Genomic DNA, 11,785 nt, shown 5'->3' on the forward strand with positions numbered 1-11,785 from the left:
TACCGATGTGACCGTGGACCATGGGGTCTTAAGCCTAGACGAATCGCGTCCAAAAGACCACGCCTTAGCTCTGTCTTCAGCTGGAAATGGTTAGATGTCTCCGCCAGAGCCGGTTAAGCGTAAGGCACTTGAGTCTCACAACAGCCCATTTGTCGCGCCCATGCCAGATTTCTTGTTGTCCGGCGGAATGACCCGGTCACCTTCTTACCACGAACGGGTTTACCACCACGCCGGCCTGGGGGTAGCGTGGCCGAGTGGTCCAAGGCGCTGGATTTAGGCTCCAGTCTCTTCGGGGGCGTGGGTTCAAGTCCCACCGCTGCCAGGGTAGCTAGCTTATGGTGGGTGATGTCTCGTCTCCAAAGGCTTTACGCAGGTTTTTCTCCCACGCTTCCATGCTATACACCACGTAGCATGCTGCCTCACGTACGTCGCAATTCATGCCCCCCTTTTCCACGGTCGTTGTGTATATCCAGGTAGGGATGAAAGTTACATTTCCATCCATCCATCTTCTATACCGCGTAATCCTACTCAGGGTCACGGGTAAAAGTGACATTTTCCAAAGAAATTTAACTCGCTGAGACGGGCAGTCCATAGGTAGTCGGTACCTAGCCGCCCAAGGATCGGATTGCATTGCGACGGCTCGACTATGGAATTGTCCCGTTCTGTGAGACCTTTGGGCCGTCTCGCCGCATCGTCACCCTTCAGTTTATATGACGGCACAGCTCATACCTCAAGACTTGAATCAAATCTATTTGAGAAGCAGTCATCTAGTCGGCGAACATGAAACCCTCATTTGCATAGTTTTCGTTAAAGGGGGGGCGGGCCTCGGACGAGGTGGCCGAGAGGTTAAGGCGATGGACTGCTAATCCGTTGTGCTCTGCACGCGTGGGTTCGAATCCCATCCTCATCGCAAACTTCTCACTTTCCTCTTTCCAGCAATGTCTGGCTTTGTTGCAGTCTGTCTCACACCTACGAGGCCTACAAACGGGAAGCTTTGTACACGTCCCTGAGCTAGCACTGGAGAGGGTGGAGAAATGTGAAAAGCTAGCACTGTGGCTACGTGTTTCGCGACCGTGAGCTGTACTTCAACGCTTTTTGGCCACAGCTGCTGTAAGGCTCTTGCGTCTCTGGAGGTCCGTCAACGCAGAACGCATTCCGCAGTCCAGACGACAGGGGCAAAGAACCTGCACCGAAACCTCTCTTTTGCTCCACACACCGGGATGTAATTTCATACGCGTGAGCTATGTCAGCAAGAGGTTAAGGTGATGAACTGCCAATCCGCTGTGCACAGCCCATGTGGGTTTGGACCCCATTTTTCTTGTAAAGACCTTGCTTAAGCGCATTCTGTAAAGGAAGCGTGCATGGTGCAGACACTGTTGGCGTCTGCATGAGCAGTTAGCCTGAAGGGGAAATTGGGGTCAGGTGTTTTCAATCAACGGGATGACCATCAGGTGTGAGTGAGCACCCTGTCTTATTTGAAGAACGGGGATCTATCAAAGTCTGGTCTTCACAACACATGTTTGTGGAAGTGTATCATGGTATGAAAAAAGGAAGTTTGTGAGGATCTCACACAAAGAGTTGTTGATGCTCATCAGGCTGGAAAAGTTCAAAAAAAAAAAAAATCTCTAAAGTGCCTGGACTCCACCAATCCACAGTCAGACAGATTGTGTACAAATGAAGGAAATTCACGAGCATGGTTACCCTCCCCAGGCGTGGCCAGCCAACAAAGATCACTCCAAGAGCAAGACATTTAACTGTCCACGAGGTCACAACGGATCCCAGGGTAACTTCTAAGCCACTAAAGGCCTCTCTCGCATAGGCAAATGTTAATGTTCCTGAGTCCACCATAATGAGTACACTGAACAACAGTGGTGTGCATGGCAGGATGGCAAGGAGAAAGCCACTGCTTTCCATAAAGAACATTGCTTCCTGCACGCAGTTTGCTAAAGATCACATGGACAAGACACAAGGCTACTCGAAAAGACGTTTTGTGGACAGGTGAGACCAAACTAGAACTTTTTGCTTTAAATGAGAAGGGTTATGTTTGGGGGAAGGAAAACACCGCATTCCAGCATAAGACCCGTATCCCATTTCTGAAAAATGGTGGTGGTAGCGTTGCAGTTTGGGCCTGTTTCGCTGCATCTGGGCCAGGACGGCTTGCCATCATTGATGGAACAATGCATTCTGAATAATACCAGCAAACTCTAAAAGAAAATGTCAGGACATCTGTCCGTAAACTGGATCTCAAGAGGAAAGTGGGCCGCGCAGCAAGACAACAACCCTAAGCACACAAGTCGTTCTACCAAAGGATGGTTAAAGAAGAATAAAGTCAATGTTTTGGAATGGCCAAGTCAAGGTCCTGACCTTGATCCAATAGAAATGCTGCGGAAGGACCTGAAGCAAGCAGCTCATGTGAGGAAACCCACCCACCCACCCACATACATCCTAGAGATGAAACTGTACTGTAATGAGGGATGGGCTAAAATTCCTCCAAGCTGACGTGCAGGACTGATCAACAGTTACCGGAAACGTTTGTTTTGCAGTTGCTGCTGCACACCGAGGTCACACCAGATACTGAAAGCAAAGGTTCACATACTTTTGCCACTCACAGGTATGCAATATTGGATCATTTTCATCAATAAATAACTGACCAAGGTGTAATATTTTTGTCTGGTTTCTTTAATTAGGTTCTCTTTATCTACTTTTGATACTTGTGTGAAAATCTTACGATGCTTTAGGTCCCGGTAATGAAGATGTACAGAAAGCTCTAAAGGGTTCACAAACTTTCAAGCACCACCGTAAGTGGGATGTAAGGTCATGGCAGGAGAGCTCTTCCGCAAACACTACCGATGTGACCGTGGACCATGGGGTCTTAAGCCTAGACGAATCGCGTCCAAAAGACCACGCCTTAGCTCTGTCTTCAGCTGGAAATGGTTAGATGTCTCCGCCAGAGCCGGTTAAGCGTAAGGCACTTGAGTCTCACAACAGCCCATTTGTCGCGCCCATGCCAGATTTCTTGTTGTCCGGCGGAATGACCCGGTCACCTTCTTACCACGAACGGGTTTACCACCACGCCGGCCTGGGGGTAGCGTGGCCGAGTGGTCCAAGGCGCTGGATTTAGGCTCCAGTCTCTTCGGGGGCGTGGGTTCAAGTCCCACCGCTGCCAGGGTAGCTAGCTTATGGTGGGTGATGTCTCGTCTCCAAAGGCTTTACGCAGGTTTTTCTCCCACGCTTCCATGCTATACACCACGTAGCATGCTGCCTCACGTACGTCGCAATTCATGCCCCCTTTTCCACGGTCGTTGTGTATATCCAGGTAGGGATGAAAGTTACATTTCCATCCATCCATCTTCTATACCGCGTAATCCTACTCAGGGTCACGGGTAAAAGTGACATTTTCCAAAGAAATTTAACTCGCTGAGACGGGCAGTCCATAGGTAGTCGGTACCTAGCCGCCCAAGGATCGGATTGCATTGCGACGGCTCGACTATGGAATTGTCCCGTTCTGTGAGACCTTTGGGCCGTCTCGCCGCATCGTCACCCTTCAGTTTATATGACGGCACAGCTCATACCTCAAGACTTGAATCAAATCTATTTGAGAAGCAGTCATCTAGTCGGCGAACATGAAACCCTCATTTGCATAGTTTTCGTTAAAGGGGGGGCGGGCCTCGGACGAGGTGGCCGAGAGGTTAAGGCGATGGACTGCTAATCCGTTGTGCTCTGCACGCGTGGGTTCGAATCCCATCCTCGTCGCAAACTTCTCACTTTCCTCTTTCCAGCAATGTCTGGCTTTGTTGCAGTCTGTCTCACACCTACGAGGCCTACAAACGGGAAGCTTTGTACACGTCCCTGAGCTAGCACTGGAGAGGGTGGAGAAATGTGAAAAGCTAGCACTGTGGCTACGTGTTTCGCGACCGTGAGCTGTACTTCAACGCTTTTTGGCCACAGCTGCTGTAAGGCTCTTGCGTCTCTGGAGGTCCGTCAACGCAGAACGCATTCCGCAGTCCAGACGACAGGGGCAAAGAACCTGCACCGAAACCTCTCTTTTGCTCCACACACCGGGATGTAATTTCATACGCGTGAGCTATGTCAGCAAGAGGTTAAGGTGATGAACTGCCAATCCGCTGTGCACAGCCCATGTGGGTTTGGACCCCATTTTTCTTGTAAAGACCTTGCTTAAGCGCATTCTGTAAAGGAAGCGTGCATGGTGCAGACACTGTTGGCGTCTGCATGAGCAGTTAGCCTGAAGGGGAAATTGGGGTCAGGTGTTTTCAATCAACGGGATGACCATCAGGTGTGAGTGAGCACCCTGTCTTATTTGAAGAACGGGGATCTATCAAAGTCTGGTCTTCACAACACATGTTTGTGGAAGTGTATCATGGTATGAAAAAAGGAAGTTTGTGAGGATCTCACACAAAGAGTTGTTGATGCTCATCAGGCTGGAAAAGTTCAAAAAAAAAAAAAAATCTCTAAAGTGCCTGGACTCCACCAATCCACAGTCAGACAGATTGTGTACAAATGAAGGAAATTCACGAGCATGGTTACCCTCCCCAGGCGTGGCCAGCCAACAAAGATCACTCCAAGAGCAAGACATTTAACTGTCCACGAGGTCACAACGGATCCCAGGGTAACTTCTAAGCCACTAAAGGCCTCTCTCGCATAGGCAAATGTTAATGTTCCTGAGTCCACCATAATGAGTACACTGAACAACAGTGGTGTGCATGGCAGGATGGCAAGGAGAAAGCCACTGCTTTCCATAAAGAACATTGCTTCCTGCACGCAGTTTGCTAAAGATCACATGGACAAGACACAAGGCTACTCGAAAAGACGTTTTGTGGACAGGTGAGACCAAACTAGAACTTTTTGCTTTAAATGAGAAGGGTTATGTTTGGGGGAAGGAAAACACCGCATTCCAGCATAAGACCCGTATCCCATTTCTGAAAAATGGTGGTGGTAGCGTTGCAGTTTGGGCCTGTTTCGCTGCATCTGGGCCAGGACGGCTTGCCATCATTGATGGAACAATGCATTCTGAATAATACCAGCAAACTCTAAAAGAAAATGTCAGGACATCTGTCCGTAAACTGGATCTCAAGAGGAAAGTGGGCCGCGCAGCAAGACAACAACCCTAAGCACACAAGTCGTTCTACCAAAGGATGGTTAAAGAAGAATAAAGTCAATGTTTTGGAATGGCCAAGTCAAGGTCCTGACCTTGATCCAATAGAAATGCTGCGGAAGGACCTGAAGCAAGCAGCTCATGTGAGGAAACCCACCCACCCACCCACATACATCCTAGAGATGAAACTGTACTGTAATGAGGGATGGGCTAAAATTCCTCCAAGCTGACGTGCAGGACTGATCAACAGTTACCGGAAACGTTTGTTTTGCAGTTGCTGCTGCACACCGAGGTCACACCAGATACTGAAAGCAAAGGTTCACATACTTTTGCCACTCACAGGTATGCAATATTGGATCATTTTCATCAATAAATAACTGACCAAGGTGTAATATTTTTGTCTGGTTTCTTTAATTAGGTTCTCTTTATCTACTTTTGATACTTGTGTGAAAATCTTACGATGCTTTAGGTCCCGGTAATGAAGATGTACAGAAAGCTCTAAAGGGTTCACAAACTTTCAAGCACCACCGTAAGTGGGATGTAAGGTCATGGCAGGAGAGCTCTTCCGCAAACACTACCGATGTGACCGTGGACCATGGGGTCTTAAGCCTAGACGAATCGCGTCCAAAAGACCACGCCTTAGCTCTGTCTTCAGCTGGAAATGGTTAGATGTCTCCGCCAGAGCCGGTTAAGCGTAAGGCACTTGAGTCTCACAACAGCCCATTTGTCGCGCCCATGCCAGATTTCTTGTTGTCCGGCGGAATGACCCGGTCACCTTCTTACCACGAACGGGTTTACCACCACGCCGGCCTGGGGGTAGCGTGGCCGAGTGGTCCAAGGCGCTGGATTTAGGCTCCAGTCTCTTCGGGGGCGTGGGTTCAAGTCCCACCGCTGCCAGGGTAGCTAGCTTATGGTGGGTGATGTCTCGTCTCCAAAGGCTTTACGCAGGTTTTTCTCCCACGCTTCCATGCTATACACCACGTAGCATGCTGCCTCACGTACGTCGCAATTCATGCCCCCCTTTTCCACGGTCGTTGTGTATATCCAGGTAGGGATGAAAGTTACATTTCCATCCATCCATCTTCTATACCGCGTAATCCTACTCAGGGTCACGGGTAAAAGTGACATTTTCCAAAGAAATTTAACTCGCTGAGACGGGCAGTCCATAGGTAGTCGGTACCTAGCCGCCCAAGGATCGGATTGCATTGCGACGGCTCGACTATGGAATTGTCCCGTTCTGTGAGACCTTTGGGCCGTCTCGCCGCATCGTCACCCTTCAGTTTATATGACGGCACAGCTCATACCTCAAGACTTGAATCAAATCTATTTGAGAAGCAGTCATCTAGTCGGCGAACATGAAACCCTCATTTGCATAGTTTTCGTTAAAGGGGGGGCGGGCCTCGGACGAGGTGGCCGAGAGGTTAAGGCGATGGACTGCTAATCCGTTGTGCTCTGCACGCGTGGGTTCGAATCCCATCCTCGTCGCAAACTTCTCACTCTCCTCTTTCCTCCTCCTCCTAATATTTGTACACATGCAAGACCATATAAGGCTGCTTCAGTAAAAAAGGGGGGGCCAATTAAAATGAAATATGCAATTACCCATTATATTCTTGGTTTTAACTAGAGATGCACCGATGTATCAGCCGATACCGAAATGCTATTTTTCATCTATCCATAATTTAAAAATATCTGATAATCCGACAGCACAAAAACTCTAGAAATTACTCAGAAAGTATTGGAGTTTATGGCGCTTGATGATCAACCATGCTCTGCAGTGAAGGACATGGGATTTCAGCGACTGGAAAAACACCTTGAGCCTCGCGACACTTTACCGAGTCGGCGTTATTTCACATTCGTCTGCTTACCGGAGTTATACAACCGTATGACAGATCATATTCACGAGCTTCTTCATAACCACTCCGCGATGAACTTCACCACAGATGTGTGGTCTTCAGCTGTAAGCCTGACGAGTACGCTTAGTCTCACTGCTCAGTGGCTCCATTGTGATTTTAAACTTAAAGTCTTGCTTCATGCACAAGAACTTCCCGGTTCTCACACTTCATAAGAAGCACCTGCATCGCGTTGTAACTCGCGCTGCTCGCAGGTGAACTCTCGCGATACTCCTGGGCAGAAAGGGAACTCACATTCCTGCTTTTTAAAGGACCAGCGGAACATTTTATCCCTATATGAGAAGGACATCTGTGCACACTGCATGGACAATACACTTAATTAGGGCTTTAATAACCAGTTTCACAATTGGAAGGTTGTCTTCTTTTTCACCTGGTTATTTATATATAAAAATATAAAGTATTTAGCATGTTTGTATTTAGGTACTTCTGTTTCTAAATAAATAAGCATTATGTCATAAAATCACAAGTCTGTTTTGATTTAATGGTCAGAAGCTGTACTATTTGACGAATAACCTAAAATCACAAACATGATACTTGTAAATAGAATCATTTCATATATGCAGTTTATTAGATCCTTAAAGTAAAAAGACAGCTAAATAGTGAAAAACATAATTGTTGGATTTATATGAATGGATGACAATAACTTGCTAATAGTCCATCAACTTAATTGGCATGTGCTCCAGTCAGTGTTGTTCATGGGGAATTTATTCTACAACTTCTACAGTTGTAGTGAACTTCTACAGTGAAAAAAACCCAATCCTTTAAAAACAGTTAATGAAGCTGAGGCTCAAAGGCGGTCGCTGGCATAGAAAGTCTGCTGTTACCACCTGCAAGTACCAGAAGTCACTGACTGCAAAACTGTGTTTACAAGAAGAGTCACTACAGTCATCAAAGTCGATGGTATAGAGATCTGCTGGGCTAGCGGTGTGGATGAAAGGGCTCTTGCTTCATTTTGTGCTTATTTTGTCTTCAATTCAACATATCCATCTCATTTGAAGAACACTCTGATTTTTCTTCAGCAATATGTTTTGAAACTTACTGTGGATGGTGACAAGCCTCTACCTACTCCAGTTACCAGAGTAATCAACCTCTTACAGTAATATCTGCCAAAAATGCCTTGTCTATTCTGTTGTCCTAAATGCTCTCGGAGAACGATTGTCAAATTAATCCAGCACATTGGTCTCATTCATGCACGAGGCAAATTTTTCAATAACTTGTGGTCTTAATGACTGTCAGAGGACCTTTTCAAAGTATGAGTCCTTTAGATGTCATATTTACCAAAAGCATAAAGACACTGTATTACAACGGACTATGGCTGATGATCCTCAGCATTTGCGATGGTGCAATGACGATGGTGATTTTGAAGTTTGCAATCCCCTCGGGTCTAAACGTAACAAGCAAAAACTGTGTGCAATCTACTATACAATGGAAATATGGGTACAAAGTATTACTCTCAGTTAAAACATTCATTTAGCTTTACTTCCTTTATTATCATTATTATTCATACTGTGTGAAATGTCAGGATGAGTGGACTGTCCTCTCACCAGGTGAGGAGGTTGATTACCAGGCACTAGATATATACAATGTTGTTGACAAATTACTTATTAGCACTAGATATTATTGCTGAAGACAAAACAGCCCCACTTTATACTGATTTTACTCCTCACCCTTTAATCTATCTTTCTTCTTCTTCTCCTTATTGTTATTATTATTACTAGAGTAGTAGCCTAGTAGTATTCATCTTAGCATAGGATTAGGAAGTGATTTCTAAAAACTGTCAATCACACCTTCATGCTAACGCTGTACATGATGTCAATGGTTCACTACTCCTCTCTCTCTCCGTAGTAGATCTTACAGGGACCCTCGACTTTAAGTCTTTTTATTGCAAAAGCAACTGAGTTTCTTTTTTTTCCCCCGGTAACAATAATATAGCCTTATTCTGTTTACTCAGAAAGACTATAACTTTATTTACAGTTCCTCTCCTTAACTTCAGTCACTTCCTCACTGAAACCTATAATCAGAATAACTCCAAAGCCTAAGGTCTAAGCCTAAGTCTCCACTCTAAATCATGTGTCTAGAACACAGGCTCTGAACTCTTATCTAACACATTTAGTGTTTTATCTGCTTTAAAGCACCCACCTCAGCTCGTGCAGGCCGCTTAATTAGCTGATGATTTGAATCAGGTGAGTTTGTGCAGGTTCTAATTGAACATCCTCGGGAGTGTAAAGAAGCCTCTCTCTAATATCTTTCTTACCGGTTCAACTCCAACTTCATCACCACCCCAAGAAAGCACTGCATGTTAATAGTGTTCTGGGTCAGTATCTAAACTGACAGTCTATTCACACACACTAGCACTACTGCACTTCACATCCAGTATTTCCTTCTCTAATGTAGTAGGTTCATTGGTAACAGGTTTGTCTGATTAGTATTCTGTTAACAATGTCGGTGTGTTGGTTTGGCGTTGTAGTTTGTGTTTGCCATGTTTGTAGTCTGAGGTGCATTCTGGGAAACGGACTCGCTGGTTTGCTGTGACATGACAATGACACTTGAGAGTTTACTGTTCAAGACTCAGAATTACTATACATTACTATAATTACCATCAAGCTGCACATGACATTTTATGAAAGTAGTACTATGTTTTTTCTCATTTACGGGTACCTCATACAGTCAAAAGGTTATTGAATTTTAATTATTTTCTTAAAAATAAAATAAAAAAATGTAAAAACTGAGTTGTGATTAGTTGTGAAATTAGACAACACTTGCAGACTTGTCCTCTGAGGTGAAAAAGGTTTATTACAGAAAGATGGTTAATACAGCATAGAAGAAGTATCCCAGAAGACAAAAAAATTTACATGATCATTCTGTTTACAACGTTTACAGCCAGGCTCTTAATGCATGCTGTTACCTTCTTGAGCATCAGTGAATGTTTGCACCTTTTGGAATAGTCGTGTACGAGTCCCTCGGTTGTCCTCAGTGTGAAAAGATGGATCGGAACATCATATAACCTCTACTGGAAAGGGCTAAAATATGCAGAAAAGCAAAGTATGTGAAGGACCTGGAGGATTTTTCTGAAGAACAGTGGGCAGTTTAACTGCTCAGGACAAACAAGGGACTCATGAACAACTATCATAACACATAAAAAGAGTCCTGGATCATTCAGGTAACGACACACAATATTAAGAATCAAACGTGTGTAAACTTTTGAATGGGGTAATTTTGATTAATTCAGCTATTATCTTGTGGACTATATGTAAACATCTGTATGCCATACTGCCATACTGTCTGGATGTTCCAGTAGGAATATAAATAAGCTCCAATTAGTCCAGAATGCAGCTGCTAGAGTCCTAACTAGAACTAGAAGATATGACCATATCATATCACCCGATATTATCAATACTGCATTGGCTCCCAGTAAAATCTCGCATTAATTATAAAATACTTTTATTAACCTATAAAGCACTAAATGGTCTCGCGCCACAATATCTAAGCGACCTTTTGGTTTTATATGATCCGCCACGCCTACTTAGATCAAAAGATGCAGGCTATCTGACCGGTACCTTGAATAGTGAAGGCTACAGCAGGGGAAGAGCTTTCTCTTATAGAGCCCCACAGTTATGGAACAGTCTTCCTATTAGTGTTCGGGACTCAGACACAGTCTCAGCGTTTAAGTCTAAGCTTAAAACGTATTTGTTTACTCAAGCCTACCCTGACTAGATTCTGTTCTACTACTTCGCAGTCATAATTATATTTTTTTCTCCCTCTCCTTTTCGCCGAGCCCCACACGAATTTATGGAGATACTAGAGATCCAGATCCTTTCTGCCTCTGGATGGAGCTCAAATCTTCTTTAATTCCAGACTGCTGGGACTACGGCTGCTCTTAACGCCATACAGACTTCATATAAATCCATAATGAACTCTTTCACAATATCTGTTGTTACCCAGATGAGGATGGGTTCCTTTCTGAGTCGGGTTCCTCTCAAGGTTTCTTCCTCTTAAAACATCTTAGGGAGTTTTTCCTTGCCACCGTCGCCACTCAGTGGCTTGCTCAGTTGGGATAAATTCGCACCTTTAATATCTGTATACCATGTTGATATTTCTGTAAAGCTGCTTTGAGACAATGTCTATTGTAAAAAGCGCTATACAAATAAAATTGAATTGATTGAATTATGTGAAATAGCTTATTCATGGCGGTACTAAATTAGAAACTTAGGATTTTTATGATCAATCTTATTTTGTAAAGAGTATTAAGATTTTGTAGATACTGCAAGTGGTATGTAAACTTCCGACCGCACTGTATACCACCCAGCTACCAACACACACACACACACACACACACACACACACACACACACAAATTCAACCATTTAAAAACAGCAAGGACTTTTAAACAATCAAAATAGACTACATATGTACATTTAACAAATAACAAAGAGTCCCAGTTAAAACACTCTAAATACCTTCTTTTTGCAAAAGTTTTCAAAGTCTTCTCTTGCGCCCGACTCTCGATCTGATGCCAGCTGGAGCCACCTCTTCATGGTCCCCTCAACCTCCATCTCTGCAGCTTAGCCGTGAAGAGGTTTCTATGAACATTGGAAGAAAGCAATGCATATCGTAAGCTTATTATGAATCCTAAGCATTAATTACGTTTATATACCATGGTCAGTGTGAATATTGGATTCTGAATGGCTGGAAGGTGTGCATTATAACCGTTTATTTGCACAGGTAGTTCCAGTCAGTTTGATCACTGTGAGCATTTCTAAAT

The 11,785-nt window shown here is 44.5% G+C and overlaps 6 non-coding genes across 6 annotated transcripts; all 6 read left to right on the top strand.

The window, feature by feature from the left end:
* The first annotated feature begins 240 nt into the window (after window positions 1-240).
* On the top strand, window positions 241-322 carry trnal-uag (transfer RNA leucine (anticodon UAG)). The gene has a single exon. It is a non-coding gene; the product is annotated as a tRNA-Leu (tRNA).
* Window positions 323-828: 506 nt separating this feature from the next.
* trnas-gcu (transfer RNA serine (anticodon GCU)) lies at window positions 829-910 on the top strand. Its single transcript has one exon. It is a non-coding gene; the product is annotated as a tRNA-Ser (tRNA).
* Window positions 911-3,084: 2,174 nt separating this feature from the next.
* trnal-uag (transfer RNA leucine (anticodon UAG)) lies at window positions 3,085-3,166 on the top strand. The gene has a single exon. It is a non-coding gene; the product is annotated as a tRNA-Leu (tRNA).
* Window positions 3,167-3,671: 505 nt separating this feature from the next.
* Window positions 3,672-3,753, top strand: trnas-gcu (transfer RNA serine (anticodon GCU)). Its single transcript has one exon. It is a non-coding gene; the product is annotated as a tRNA-Ser (tRNA).
* Window positions 3,754-5,928: 2,175 nt separating this feature from the next.
* On the top strand, window positions 5,929-6,010 carry trnal-uag (transfer RNA leucine (anticodon UAG)). The gene has a single exon. It is a non-coding gene; the product is annotated as a tRNA-Leu (tRNA).
* A 506-nt stretch (window positions 6,011-6,516) lies between these two features.
* Window positions 6,517-6,598, top strand: trnas-gcu (transfer RNA serine (anticodon GCU)). Its single transcript has one exon. It is a non-coding gene; the product is annotated as a tRNA-Ser (tRNA).
* Window positions 6,599-11,785: the final 5,187 nt, after the last annotated feature.

Source organism: Ictalurus punctatus, unplaced genomic scaffold (genome assembly GCF_001660625.3).
Source record: "Ictalurus punctatus breed USDA103 unplaced genomic scaffold, Coco_2.0 tig00064053, whole genome shotgun sequence".
NCBI classification, from domain to species: domain Eukaryota; kingdom Metazoa; phylum Chordata; class Actinopteri; order Siluriformes; family Ictaluridae; genus Ictalurus; species Ictalurus punctatus.